This window comes from Prionailurus viverrinus, chromosome D4, assembly GCF_022837055.1.
Source record: "Prionailurus viverrinus isolate Anna chromosome D4, UM_Priviv_1.0, whole genome shotgun sequence".
In the NCBI taxonomy this organism is placed as follows: Eukaryota; Metazoa; Chordata; class Mammalia; order Carnivora; family Felidae; genus Prionailurus; species Prionailurus viverrinus.
The window spans coordinates 25,668,190-25,680,372 of NC_062573.1; the positions used below are offsets into that span (position 1 = coordinate 25,668,190).

General features: G+C 38.6%; 1 protein-coding gene across 1 annotated transcript in view; it reads left to right on the plus strand.

Annotated features, from left to right (window-relative positions):
- Positions 1-12,183, plus strand: part of ERP44 (endoplasmic reticulum protein 44) — a 95,174-nt gene that overhangs the window by 44,553 nt on the left and 38,438 nt on the right. The gene's annotated exons all lie outside the window — the stretch shown is intronic.

A 12,183-nucleotide genomic window follows, 5' to 3' on the forward strand; every position in this document is an offset into this window, starting at 1 on the left:
TCCCTTCTCTACACACACATACACACACACACACACACACACACACACACACACACACACTCTCTCTCTCTCTCTCTCTCTCTCTCTCTCCTTTTTTAATGCTCAAAAAAAAATGTTCTACTTTAGATGGAAGGTTCTAGTAACTTTGGTTAAATGTTAATATTTAATCTTTATGTACTTACAATACTAGTTTGTATTTTGCCTGAGAAGTAATTAATTTTTTAATTAAAATATAGTAGAATAAGCATATAGATAGTAAGTTATAACCAGCAATGTGTTCTGCCAAAGTGAATACCAAAATAATTAATAAACAAAATTGAAATAAAGTTTTAGGAAAAAATGGATTTCTGTTAGTTTTAGAACCTACAAAAATACCATTTGTAGTCATTGCAAATAAAACTCTCAGATTTTTGTGTGTTTTTGTTACTTAAAAGGTTCCACTAAAATTGGCTGAGACTGTCTTCGAGGTGTAATTAACTGTAGTTATGGATTATAAATATTGAAAGTGTTGAGAAACTTAGGTTAGACTCACTTACAGTCCAGCATCTTGCATTTCACTTCTCCCAGCAGAGCATTCTCTGTAAAAGCTTCTTGGTTTTCTGTGTACACGACCAGCCTTGCTAACTTGAACTAGTGAGCCTGCAGTGGTGTTCCCTCCTTAGTGTGTCCAGCAGGTGTGAAGTTCTCCTCTCTCATAGTACTAGACTCACTGTGTTTGTAGCTCTGGTTCATTCTGTCTTAGTTGTCTCAACCGTTGCAGCGTCCGTTCTTCAAAGGCAGGAACTTTTTCTTTTCATGCTTTTTTTTTTTAATGGGAGGGAGGGAGGGAGAGAGAGAGAGAGAAAGAAAGAAAGAGAGAAAGAAAGAAAGAAAAAGAAAGAGCGTGTAAGCGGGGGGGGGGGGGGGGGGGCGGTTTGCAGAGAGAGAGGGAGACACAGAATCCCAAGCAGACTCTGCTGACAGTTAAGCGTCTGACTTTGGCTCATGTCATGATCTCACAGTTCATGAGTTCAGGCCCCACATTGAACTTGCTGCTGTCAGCCCAGAGCTCGCTTCAGATCCTCTGTCCCTGTCTCTGCCCCTCTCCCAATTGCGCTCTCTCAAAAATAAATGACACATTAAAAAAAAAAAAAAAGCTCGTTGCCTCGTGTTACTGGCAAGTTGGTCTGAGTACAGAACGCTCCATTCTGCAAATTTCCTGTCATTTGCTCTTAGCCTGACAATTAGAATTTGTGTGTGTGTGTACACTAACTTTTCATTTTACTGATGAGGAAATGGAAGTCAAGTGACTTACTCAGTATCATAGAGCTTAATGTCTAGTCAGGCCAGATTTAGAATCCAGATCTGACCAAATACTTTTACAGACCTGTTAGCTTTATTAGCGTCTTTCTATTCAGTTTAACAAACACTTTGGGGATTTACTGGTGGAGAAATGGCTAACGGCAAAGTATTTCAGTATTTTATAAACCATACCCCAAATTTCTGTCTTTTGAGATTCATAACTAAATAGGATGAAGGGAGCAGTAAAAGATTGTCAGTACAGGTGTGGACTGCATTTTCACACTGCTTTCTGGATCTTTCCTCCTACTTTTTGCTGACAGATATGATGTTTTTGGTATGGGTTCTCATTTTAAATCTTTCTATTTTTTTATGTATTTATTTAGACATTACAGTACAGACAGTAGTTCCTACTTTCACTGAATTTGGACCATAAAATCTGAACTTGTGTTTTTAAACTTAAAGTCATTGGGAAGAAAAATGAACTGTTGTTGAACCATAAATATTATTTATTCTGTTTTTTAAACTAAGATTAACTTACTTTTGAGATAAACCTGACATTACTACTATTGATCAGGCTCTCTTTTTATGGGAGTAAACAGCCATAATTCAGATGCTTTTTGATCTACCAGATAGAGCTACAAAGTCAATTTTTTACCAATGAAAGTTATATCTGAGACATTGTGTATTCTCTCTAAATATTTTATTTTTTCTGCGCAATTCTTCACTTTTTAAAAGTGATGTTATGAAATCCTTATTGATGATTTATTCACATTTTCCACTTTCTCTTTAGAGATTGTAAGACAGACTGTGCCCTGGGTTACTTCTCATGCACCAGCTATAACGTAGAGTTTCTGAACTGGAAGGACCTTAAGAATCCTGTGGTCTCGGGAGAAATGTCTGTTAGGTAGATTGTTCTTTGGTAGGATTGGTTTTGTTTTTAAGAGATTTATTCAGCTATAATTAAGGTAAAATAAACTGCACAAGTTTAAATTATAAAATTTAATGTTTTGACACATGCATACACCTATGAAACCGTCACCCCAATCAAAATATCAGCATATCTGTCATTCCCCAAATTTTTTTTGTTTCCTTTTGTGGTGCCTTTCTTCCCCCATCAATCTCAGGGGACCATGGAACTGCTTTTGTTAATAAGAGATTAGTTTGCGTTTTCTGGATTATGTATAAGTGGGATCATACATTGTATTGTGTGTGTGTATGTGTTTGAATGTGTGTGTTGTTGTTGTTTTACTCAGCCTGGTTATTTTGAGATTGTTGCATTTATCATTCATTTTTATTACTGTTATTATTTTTTCATGTTTATTTTTTTTTTGAGAGAGAGAGCATGAGCAGGGGAGGGGCAGAGAGAGAGGGAGACACAGAATCCGAAGCAGGCTTCAGGCTCTGAGCTGTCAGCACAGAGCCCGATGTGGGGCTCGAACCCACAAACTATGAGATCACGACCTGAGCTAAAGTCAGACACTTAACTAGCTGAGCCACCCAGGCGCCCCTGGAAGTTACAGATTTTGATGTCAAATTTATCTGTTTTTACATTTGTTGCCTGGGCTTTTGGGGCAATAGCTAAGAAATCATTGCAAACCCAGTGTTCTGGAACTCTTCTACATTTATTTCCAAGAGTATTACAGTATAGATTGTGTGATTAGGCCTTTATCAGTTTTGAGTTAATTTTTGTATAGAGTGTAAGGTAGGGATCCAATTTCATTTTTTTGCATGTGGACATCCAGTTTCCTAACACCATTTGTTGATGACCCTGTCCTTTCCCCACTGAATGATGTGGTACCCTTCATCAAAAAACATTTGACTGTATGTGTGAGGGTCTGTTTCTGGGCTCTCTGTTCCATCTGTCTATATATCTATCTCTATACCAGTACCACACTTTTTTGATGACTGTAGCTTTATAATAAGTTTTGAAATCAGGAAGTGTGAGACCTCCAATAATGTTTGAGAGTATCTTTTGAAGGGTATATATTCTTTTTTTTTTTTTTAAGTTTATTTATTTTGAGAGAGCACAAGTGGGGAGGAACAAAGAGAGAGGGAGGGAGAGAGAATCCCAAGCAGACTCTGTGATGTCTGTGCAGAGCCTGATGCAGGGCTCGAACTCACAAACTGTGAGATCATGATCTGAGTCGAAATCAAGAGTTGGATGCTTAACTGACTGAGCCACCCAGGTGCCCCTGGGTTCATCAAATTCTTAATTTGATGAACTCCAATTTATCCTATTTAAAAATGGATTATGCTTTTGAAGCTGTATCTAAGAAGTCTTTGTCTCACCCAGGATAACAAAGATTTTCTGGTATGTTTTCTTTCATAAATTTCATAGCATGAAGTTTTACATTTAGCTCTATGATCCATAGATCATACATTTCCTTTTAGCTCTGTGATCCAAATTTGGAGATAATTTTTACATGTGGCACCATGTGTGGGTTAGAGTTCATTTTTTTTGCCTATAGTTATCAAGCTGTTGTGATATTATTTGATGAAAGGACTGTCCTTTCTTCATTGACTTTGCATCTTTGCCAAAATCAACGGACCATATATGTGTGGATCTGCTTCTCATTTGTCAGTTCTGTACTGTTGAGGTGTTTGTCTATGATTTATTTGTCTATGCTTATGCCGGTACCACACTTTCTAGATTACTGTAGTTTTATAATAAGTCTTGAAGCCAGTAGTGTATAAATCTTCCAACTTTGTACTTTTTTTCAAAGTGGTTTTACTATTTTAGTTGCTTTGGATTTCTGTATGACTTTTAAAATCAGCTTGTTAATTTCCAACCGAAGTGAGGGGGAAAAGTTGCCAAGATAATACAGAGAGTTCCCTGATAGTCCTTACCCAGTTTACCCAAATGCTGACATATTACATTAAGATTAAGATTACATTTGTCAAAAGTAAGAAACTAACACTGGTGTATTACCATCAGTAAACTATAGACTTTATTCAGATTTTATCAGTTGTTTTACTCATGTTCTTTTTCTGTTCCAAGATTAAGGATATTGCATTTAGACCTCAGGTCTTCTTGACAGTTGATAATTTTGAGGAGCATTGGTTAGCTGTTTTGTAAAATATCCCTCATTTGGGTTTGTCTGGTGTTTTTTCTTAGGTCTCACACATCTTTATTTTTTGGTGCTATTATAAATGGCATTGATTTTTAAATTTTAATTTCTGATTGTTGCTAGAAATACAACTAATTTTTTGTGTATTGATCTTATAAACTGGTACTTAATAGTTCTAATGGGTTTTATGTAGATACAGTAGGATTTTCTATTTAGACAATTATTGTATGTGACTAAAAGCAGTTTTACTTTATGTGGTCTGTATGTCCTTCCAGTATTCTTTCTAGCCAGGTGTACCTACTTGCTGCTTCAGGATTAATTTCTGTGAGGCAGAAGATCTCTAGAAAGCTTTTTTAGCAAAGGCAGAAGGTGACCTCAGAATGCAGCTATCATCCCGCCCACGTATGTCTCATTCTCATTAATCACCTTCTGGCATCATGGCAGCCTACTCTGTCCTGCCCTCTGATACTTTAGTCTGTCTGCCTTGCTTCTGATGCACTGTGTCACCCAGACTTCCCAGCCGAAGTAAGAGTGTTATTTCTTGGAAAAGTTCCTGTAAAAAGTTTCTAGTCAAATTGCCGGAAAAAAACAGTTGATGTAGCGTCTACTTGGATTTAGGTGTGCTTTCACATGCGTTATTCCGGTTCTCTTCCCCACAGCCCCTTGAGTCAGATAGTGTTATTCCTTCACCCAGCAGAAATGTTTACATACATACCCTTTGTCATGCGGCATGCGTAGGTTCTAGAGATACAGCAATGAACCACATCTACCCAGAAAGCAAGAGTAGCAAATACACAGTTGCTCGTTGTGATAGCTGCTCTGAGGAGAGGTGTTGGATGCTGTGAGGTAATGCGAATGCTTTCTGAGACAGACCTACAAGACCTGAGGGAAGAGTAGAAATTCTTAAGGGAAATAGGGGAAGAAGAGTATTTCAGACAGGAGGAGGAGCAGGTGTGAGGTTTCTGAGGTGGGAATGAACGTGAGACTTTGAGAGAGCGGGAGTGTGCCATCACTGTACAGATGAAGGCGCTGAAGACTTGGAGGGGCTGAGCGACTTGCCAGAGGGTTCCACAGTAAGTGGAAGGGCCAGACCGGAGCCCAGGAGCACACAGTGCGTCCCAGGCAACTCTAGTATCCTGAGGTCAAAATAAAGTCAGTTAAATTGGATTTCTCATCGAAGCTGAGAATTCACCCAATTTCTATATAAAAATTACTAAAAATGTCTGTAGCAAATTATAGTCTGTTTAAATTCTTTGTAATGGGTCAATGTAGAAACAAAAATGAAATTAATCATATGTGGTATTGTTGTTTCTGTTATTATTGTTTTATACTGTGGGGCCCAGCCCTCCAGTAAGATAAGAATTCTCTGGGGTCATCTGGGTGGCTCAGTCGGTTAAGCATCCTACTCTTGGTTTCCGCTCAGGTCATGATCTCATGGTTCGTGGGTTTGAGGCCTGTGTCAGGCTCTAGTGTGGAGCCTGCTTGGGATTCTCTCTCTCTGTCTCTCTGTCTCTGTCTCTCTCTTCCCCTCCCTCTCTCTCCTCTTCTCCCCTCCTTCCCTGGTCCTTCTCTCTCTCTCTCAAAATAAATAAATAAAACTTAAAAAAAAAAAAGGTAAGAACTCTGTGTTCTAATACCAGAAGCCCACCACTTATAAAAGTTATACATACATGGACAAGTGACTTAAAAATCACTGAACTTGAGTCAGCATTTGCCATGAAAGCATGAGTGCATGTGTGTAGCAAGAGAGAAATGTGGTAACCAAACGTGATAAAATGTTACATCTAGGTTAGGGTATACAGGTGCTCATTCTATTACTTTTTCATATTTTCTGTAAGTTTTAAAATGTTCAGAATAAGAAGTTGGTATAAAAAGTCTCTGGACCTGTAATTTGTCTTTGGTTAAGAAGCAGGAAGGAGGGTCTTGTTGCCTGAGAATTTTTGAGAAAATGTGTTTGGAAGAAGCTTGAAATCTGTTCTGTACAGGTGTATTGTGATATTGTTAATTGCGTTTTCTGCTTATTTTCACTGTGATAAATGACCTTCCGGAGGGTCATTGAATGTAAAAAGAATTTTCTTGAATAGACTTTTGCTGACATCTTGAGGGCTACTTAGAGTCACTCGATGACTTTTGGAAACTGACGCACGGTTCTCTCTGTGTTTGTCTGAATTTTTCAGTGAAACCTCCCGTGAGCAGGTATGGCAGTTGAGGCCATTTTATTGGTCCCAAAACTACCTTCTTTCTTAAGTTGCCATCTCCTGGACATTAGCATGTCTGCCTTACCACTGGGTATCATGGAAGGTAGATATGCTTTTGTGAATATTCTCCCATTACCAAGTGGCATGTATGCCCATAATACAAAGATGGGTTAATATTAAGAAATAGAAATCCCCACCACTAGCTAAAATTAAAGGAAACCGGCTTATCTTATCAGTTAATTCTGAGAGACTTGATAAAACCCAGTATAGGTTCTTGGAAGAAATTAATGAGGCAGAGTGTATGAATCAGCCGTTGCTTGCACTGAATTTTTTAAATCTTTAATGACTGTTCATTGCTTCGTAATGTGTTGCACCGTCAAATTGAGGTGTGACCCATGTCTGAATTGAGTTGTGAAATCTGTCTAAGCCATAAATTTTTTTTTTTTTTAATTTTTTTTTTTTCAACGTTTATTTATTTTTGGGACAGAGAGAGACAGAGCATGAACGGGGGAGGGGCAGAGAGAGAGGGAGACACAGAATCGGAAACAGGCTCCAGGCTCCGAGCCATCAGCCCAGAGCCCGACGCGGGGCTCGAACTCACGGACCGCGAGATCGTGACCTGGCTGAAGTCGGACGCTTAACCGACTGCGCCACCCAGGCGCCCCTAAGCCATAAATTTTGTATATTGTCTTGCATTTGGGAATTTCCACCAATGCTGTGTTACTGGTGTCTTTCTTTTGTCAGCCCTTTTTAAGAATTAAGGATGAGGTGAGACCATAAAGTCAGAAAACAAACAACATAATCATATGACAATATAAAAATGTAATGGCTCTAATTTTCAAAAAAACATTCCAAGTGAGTATTTTCAAAGTAGCTCCTTAGGGAGGCAATGCATGTACTCATTCCTTAGAACGTGTTGGGAATTCCCTGGGAGGTGTCCTCTGCGCCACTTTACTAGTCCATCTCCGTGCAGTCACAGGACAGCCTTCTTCAGTTTGCTGCCTGTATTTTTCCTTCTCTCTCCCTCTTCCACCCATCAGCATCCTGTGGAGTGCTTTCTGCCCCATCTTGACTTCACTTCTTTATATGCCCTTCTTAGGACTTTGTGTTCAAAGGTTCAGCTAACTAGGTTGAGAACTTAGAACTGGAGAAAGGAAGAAGGCAAAAGGTAGGTATAACAGGCTGATTTCACCCAGTCAGCCCTTTTGTTTCTGTGTGTGAGCTAGATGCGTCAGCTTTGATCTCCCCCAACCTGTCTCCCCACCAAAACAAACAAACAAAAAAATAGGTTGGGGGAGGTTGGGAACTTTGGAAGCAGAATTTTGAACTCAGACTAACACTAAAGTGTCATCAGGAAGTTTCCAACGTTTTAAGTTGAGGTATATTTTTTGAAACCCCAGCGTAAAACTTGTAGCTTAAATGACCCTCATCTAGGGTTAAAATTTAGTTCACTTCCAAAGTCCCTGAATTCTTCACTGTTGCATTTATTTAAAAAAAAAATTTTTTTTTAGCATTTATTCATTTTTGAGAGAAAGACAGCGTGAGCCAGGAAGGGGTGGAGGGAGAGGGAGACACAGAATCTGAAGCAGGCCCCAGGCTCTGAGCTGTTAGTACAGAGCCCGACGTGGGGTTCAAACCCACAAACCGTGAGATCGTCACCTGAGCTGAAGTTGGACGCCTAACTGACACACAGGCACCCCTCCATATGTTGCATTTAACAAAGGGAACAAAGTAGGAGGAAGAGAAAAAAGAAAAGGAAGTCGAGGCAATTAAAGAGACAGAATCAAGGAGTAAAATGTGGAACAACCTCTTCTCTACCCACCGGGCATTTATGTCCTGTGATGGCAGCAGAACAGGTGTCCTCCCTCATCCTGCATAGGACTAAGATGCCAAGTTTCATCCATGTCACAGAGCTCACAATCACCCTTTTAGTTTGTCCCATCTGGAGGGTCCATGAAAGGAATCTCTACATCTCTGGTATACAGTATAAGAGAAGTACGCTAAGTATACTAAGTGTACTAAGTACAGTATAAGAGAAACCCTCTATAGTAAGTCACCAATAACTATAGAGGGTTTCTCTTATACCGTACTTACGGAATCCACACATCTTTTTGCTACATGTATTTTGTATTACAAGTTTTTACAAATTTCATTTAAGACTCTAGCCTGTGGAAACAAAGTAGCAGCAGTAATAGTAATAGTGATGATAATAATATAAAATAATAATGATAATAATAATAATAAATGTAAATTCTATAAACTCCATAAAATAAAACTCTATAATAATAAATGTAAACTCTATAATAGCAAGGACCTTGTCTTTTTACCCTTGTGTCCCTAGCACTGGAATGATGCCTAGCACATAGGAGGTGCACGATTATAGTCATTGAATAGATGGATGGATAAATGTAATGAGTAGTAGCCAGCTTTTATGAACTCTTAGTTTTGTAGGTGTTCCTAAGTACTTCAAATAAGTTATCTCATTATCTCCCAACAGTACGATTAAGTATTTTCTGCAGTATTTCATCAAATCTAACTTGGCATTGATTACAAGGCACACTTTTATCTGTAACTGAAAAAAAAAAAAAAAAAAACCAAACCACCGAAAAATTATACAACACAGTGCTTTCCTATCACTTAGAATTTTTTTATGATAAGAACTATTTTAGACTTAAAGATTTTTTTTTGTCATATCATTAGTGTGTATAGCCAAAAAGGAAAATAAATTTGTTCATGTAATCCTGAAACAATTTCACATTCAGAATCTGACTGTTATATACCACTTTTCAATTCTGAGTCATTGATTTTTGTGTTTTTCCACACAATATTGACTTCTGTGCCATTAAGAGTGTTGGTAATGCTCTTGATTAAAGAGTGTTATCCTGCTTTTTCTAGGATTTTCTTCCAAGCTGCTGATACCCATTGTGGAAGTATTCATGCTGGCACTTAACTCTTTGAATACCTTAGAGGTTTTTGTTTTTTTCTTTCCATTGAAACATGTCACTGCTTGTTAAGCAACTTTAATCAAAGTCAGCAAGATATAATCAAAATGTTAACAGTGGTTTTCCTCGGTGGTGGTTGGATTACAAATTGTTCCTGTTTTATTCTTTGTAATTGTCTTTCTTTTCCAAAATTTCTACACATATACACAGTTCAAACTTGCCTTTGCTTCACCTGTCGTTCATGGTCTCCCTTTGTCTCATCTTCTGCATCCTCCTTGTCTGGGGAGTTTGGAAGTTAAATTCATCACTCTCCCTGGTGGTGCTGCTGCTTTAGATGGAGAAAGTCCCATCAATCTGCCCCTGGTGGGACCAGGATCTCTGCTGACCTCCAGTGGCTGTAGGGTGCATGGCACTCAGCAAGAGCCATTTCATACATTATCTGTTGGGAGGTGCAGAACATTCAGACTCTTGCTAGCTAGTATTTTTAGGAAAGTACTTTGTAACTGACCTTGAACTAAGCAGCACATGTTCCCAAATACCAGAGTTATTCTTACCTGTGTGCCTTCCCATACAATTTGAACTTTCCACGATGGAAATTGGGAAGCGTTTGTTAGACCAATATGTAAATGAGTCATTAAGAATAAGAAAATTATTATAAACAGCAATATTGGAATATTAAAAACATCAGACTTGCTAAGATCAGACTAGATCTTAATTCTCACCACAAAAAACGTTAGTTACGTGAAGTGATAGAGGTGCAAGCTAATACTACAGTGACAATCATACTACAGTATATATATTTATTAATGTATCAGATCACCATGTTGTATGCCTTAAGCTACACAGTGTTATATATCAAATATATTTCCATTAAAAAAGTAAAAGGAGGAAGATGAAGAAAATATCCACCGAAGAATTCATGTGCACAAAACCGAATTTGGATGCCCAGTGGCAGCCTGAATCCAGAGTAAGCCTGTAGGCTTTGTTTGTAATCTTTCTGTTTAGGGTTTTATTTTGTTGTGGTGTTTCATTCCTGTTGTTTTTCCCTCCATGTGGGGAGGGCATGGTTTGGGAATGGAAAAAATACAGAGGCAGCAGTGGTCCTCCTCCCTGAACCAGAAGAACAGTAAGACCTTCCTGTTGAAGTCATTGCCAGGGGTAATCACAGCAGGGAGACACATTGCGGAGATAAGAGCTGAGGCACTTTTCCCATGTGGAACCCTGCTGGGCCTGAGTGAGCAAGGTGGTGGGCGGGCAGGCAGGCAGAGCCTTTCAAGGAAAAGTGACCACTGAAGCAAAAATACATGCTAATTTTCTAATCAGCGAGCTGTTAACCTTCTGAAATTTATAATTCCTTTGACATGCATTTTAACACTTGATCCATCCAGTTAATTATAAAAAACATTTATTATACCCCTTAAATCATTCTTTGTTATATTGTCAAAATGTCACATTATAATTATCTTAAAATCATTTTTGACCAAAGCTTGTAAAAAGTCACCTTTATGTCTGAGATTATTGATTAATGTAATTTTAAGGTTTTTGCTCCTTAATAATTAAAAGCCACCTCATTATGCAGCGTACCTGCTGCCATGATGTTGTTTGAGAATTAAGCAGGCAAGTGTCTGTTCTTCCAGTAGTCTTCAAGTCTTATTCGATCTTTTTCTATCCATAACTAGAATTTTAAGGCAACCTAGAGGTTGTAATGTTGGAGTTTGTAAACAGACTCTTGGTACACCTGCCAGGTCTGTTGCAGTAGTTTCCCTACTGGTCTCCCTGATCCTCCCAGATTTACTGCCAGGTGAATATTTTTACAGCCCGCTTCTACTGCTCAGTGGCTGCTTTGTACCTGTCAGGTAACACTCAGACTCCATTAGCCTAGAATTTAAGTCTGTCTGGAGTACACCTATAGCCTTATTTATTTACTTCTGGTTTTTGCATGTTTGCTATCAGCACACTACTTGCCCATTATGCCCACTAATTTAAGAAAGTTAATGACTCCAGCAGTGCCTCTTGGCCGTTTTCATACTGACCTTTAGGCCACAAACAGAAAATGGATGTTTCCAATTAGACTAGTCCCTTTCTTAATAGGTTATGTCATAAACTTTCTGCCAAATCCTTTGGGGATTAGAAAAATTCCTTGGCTTTCTACTGGCAAATTAGGCACCAGCTAGGCGAGTTTAGCCTTATTAACACTATGTACCTAAATTGGACTTAGTGGGTATATTTTCCCTTTGTGGAGCTTCATATTAATGAATTTAAAAACTTTTAATTATTATTTTGCCAGTAGGATGGGCAAAATGTTTTCTGGTGGTTTTCATTTGTAACCTCTTGATTACAGGTGAGCATCTTTTTACATGTTTACTGTGTTTCTTTTATAAATCAACTGATACAGGGGCGCCTGGGTAGCACAGTTGGTTTAGTGTCTGACTTTGGCTCAGGTCATGATCTCACAGTCTGTGAGTTCGAGCCCCGCGTTGGGCTCTGCGCTGACAGCGCAGAGCCTGGAGCCTGCTTCAGATTATGTCTCCCTCTCTCTCTGCCCCTTCCCCTGCTAACGCGCTCTCTCTCTCTCTCTCTCTCTCTCTCTCTCTCTCTCAAAAATAAACATTAAAAAAAAATTTTTATAAATCAACTAATACCTTTAGCCCGGTTATCTTTCTGGTGGTCCTTTTGTTAATTTTGTTATGTATT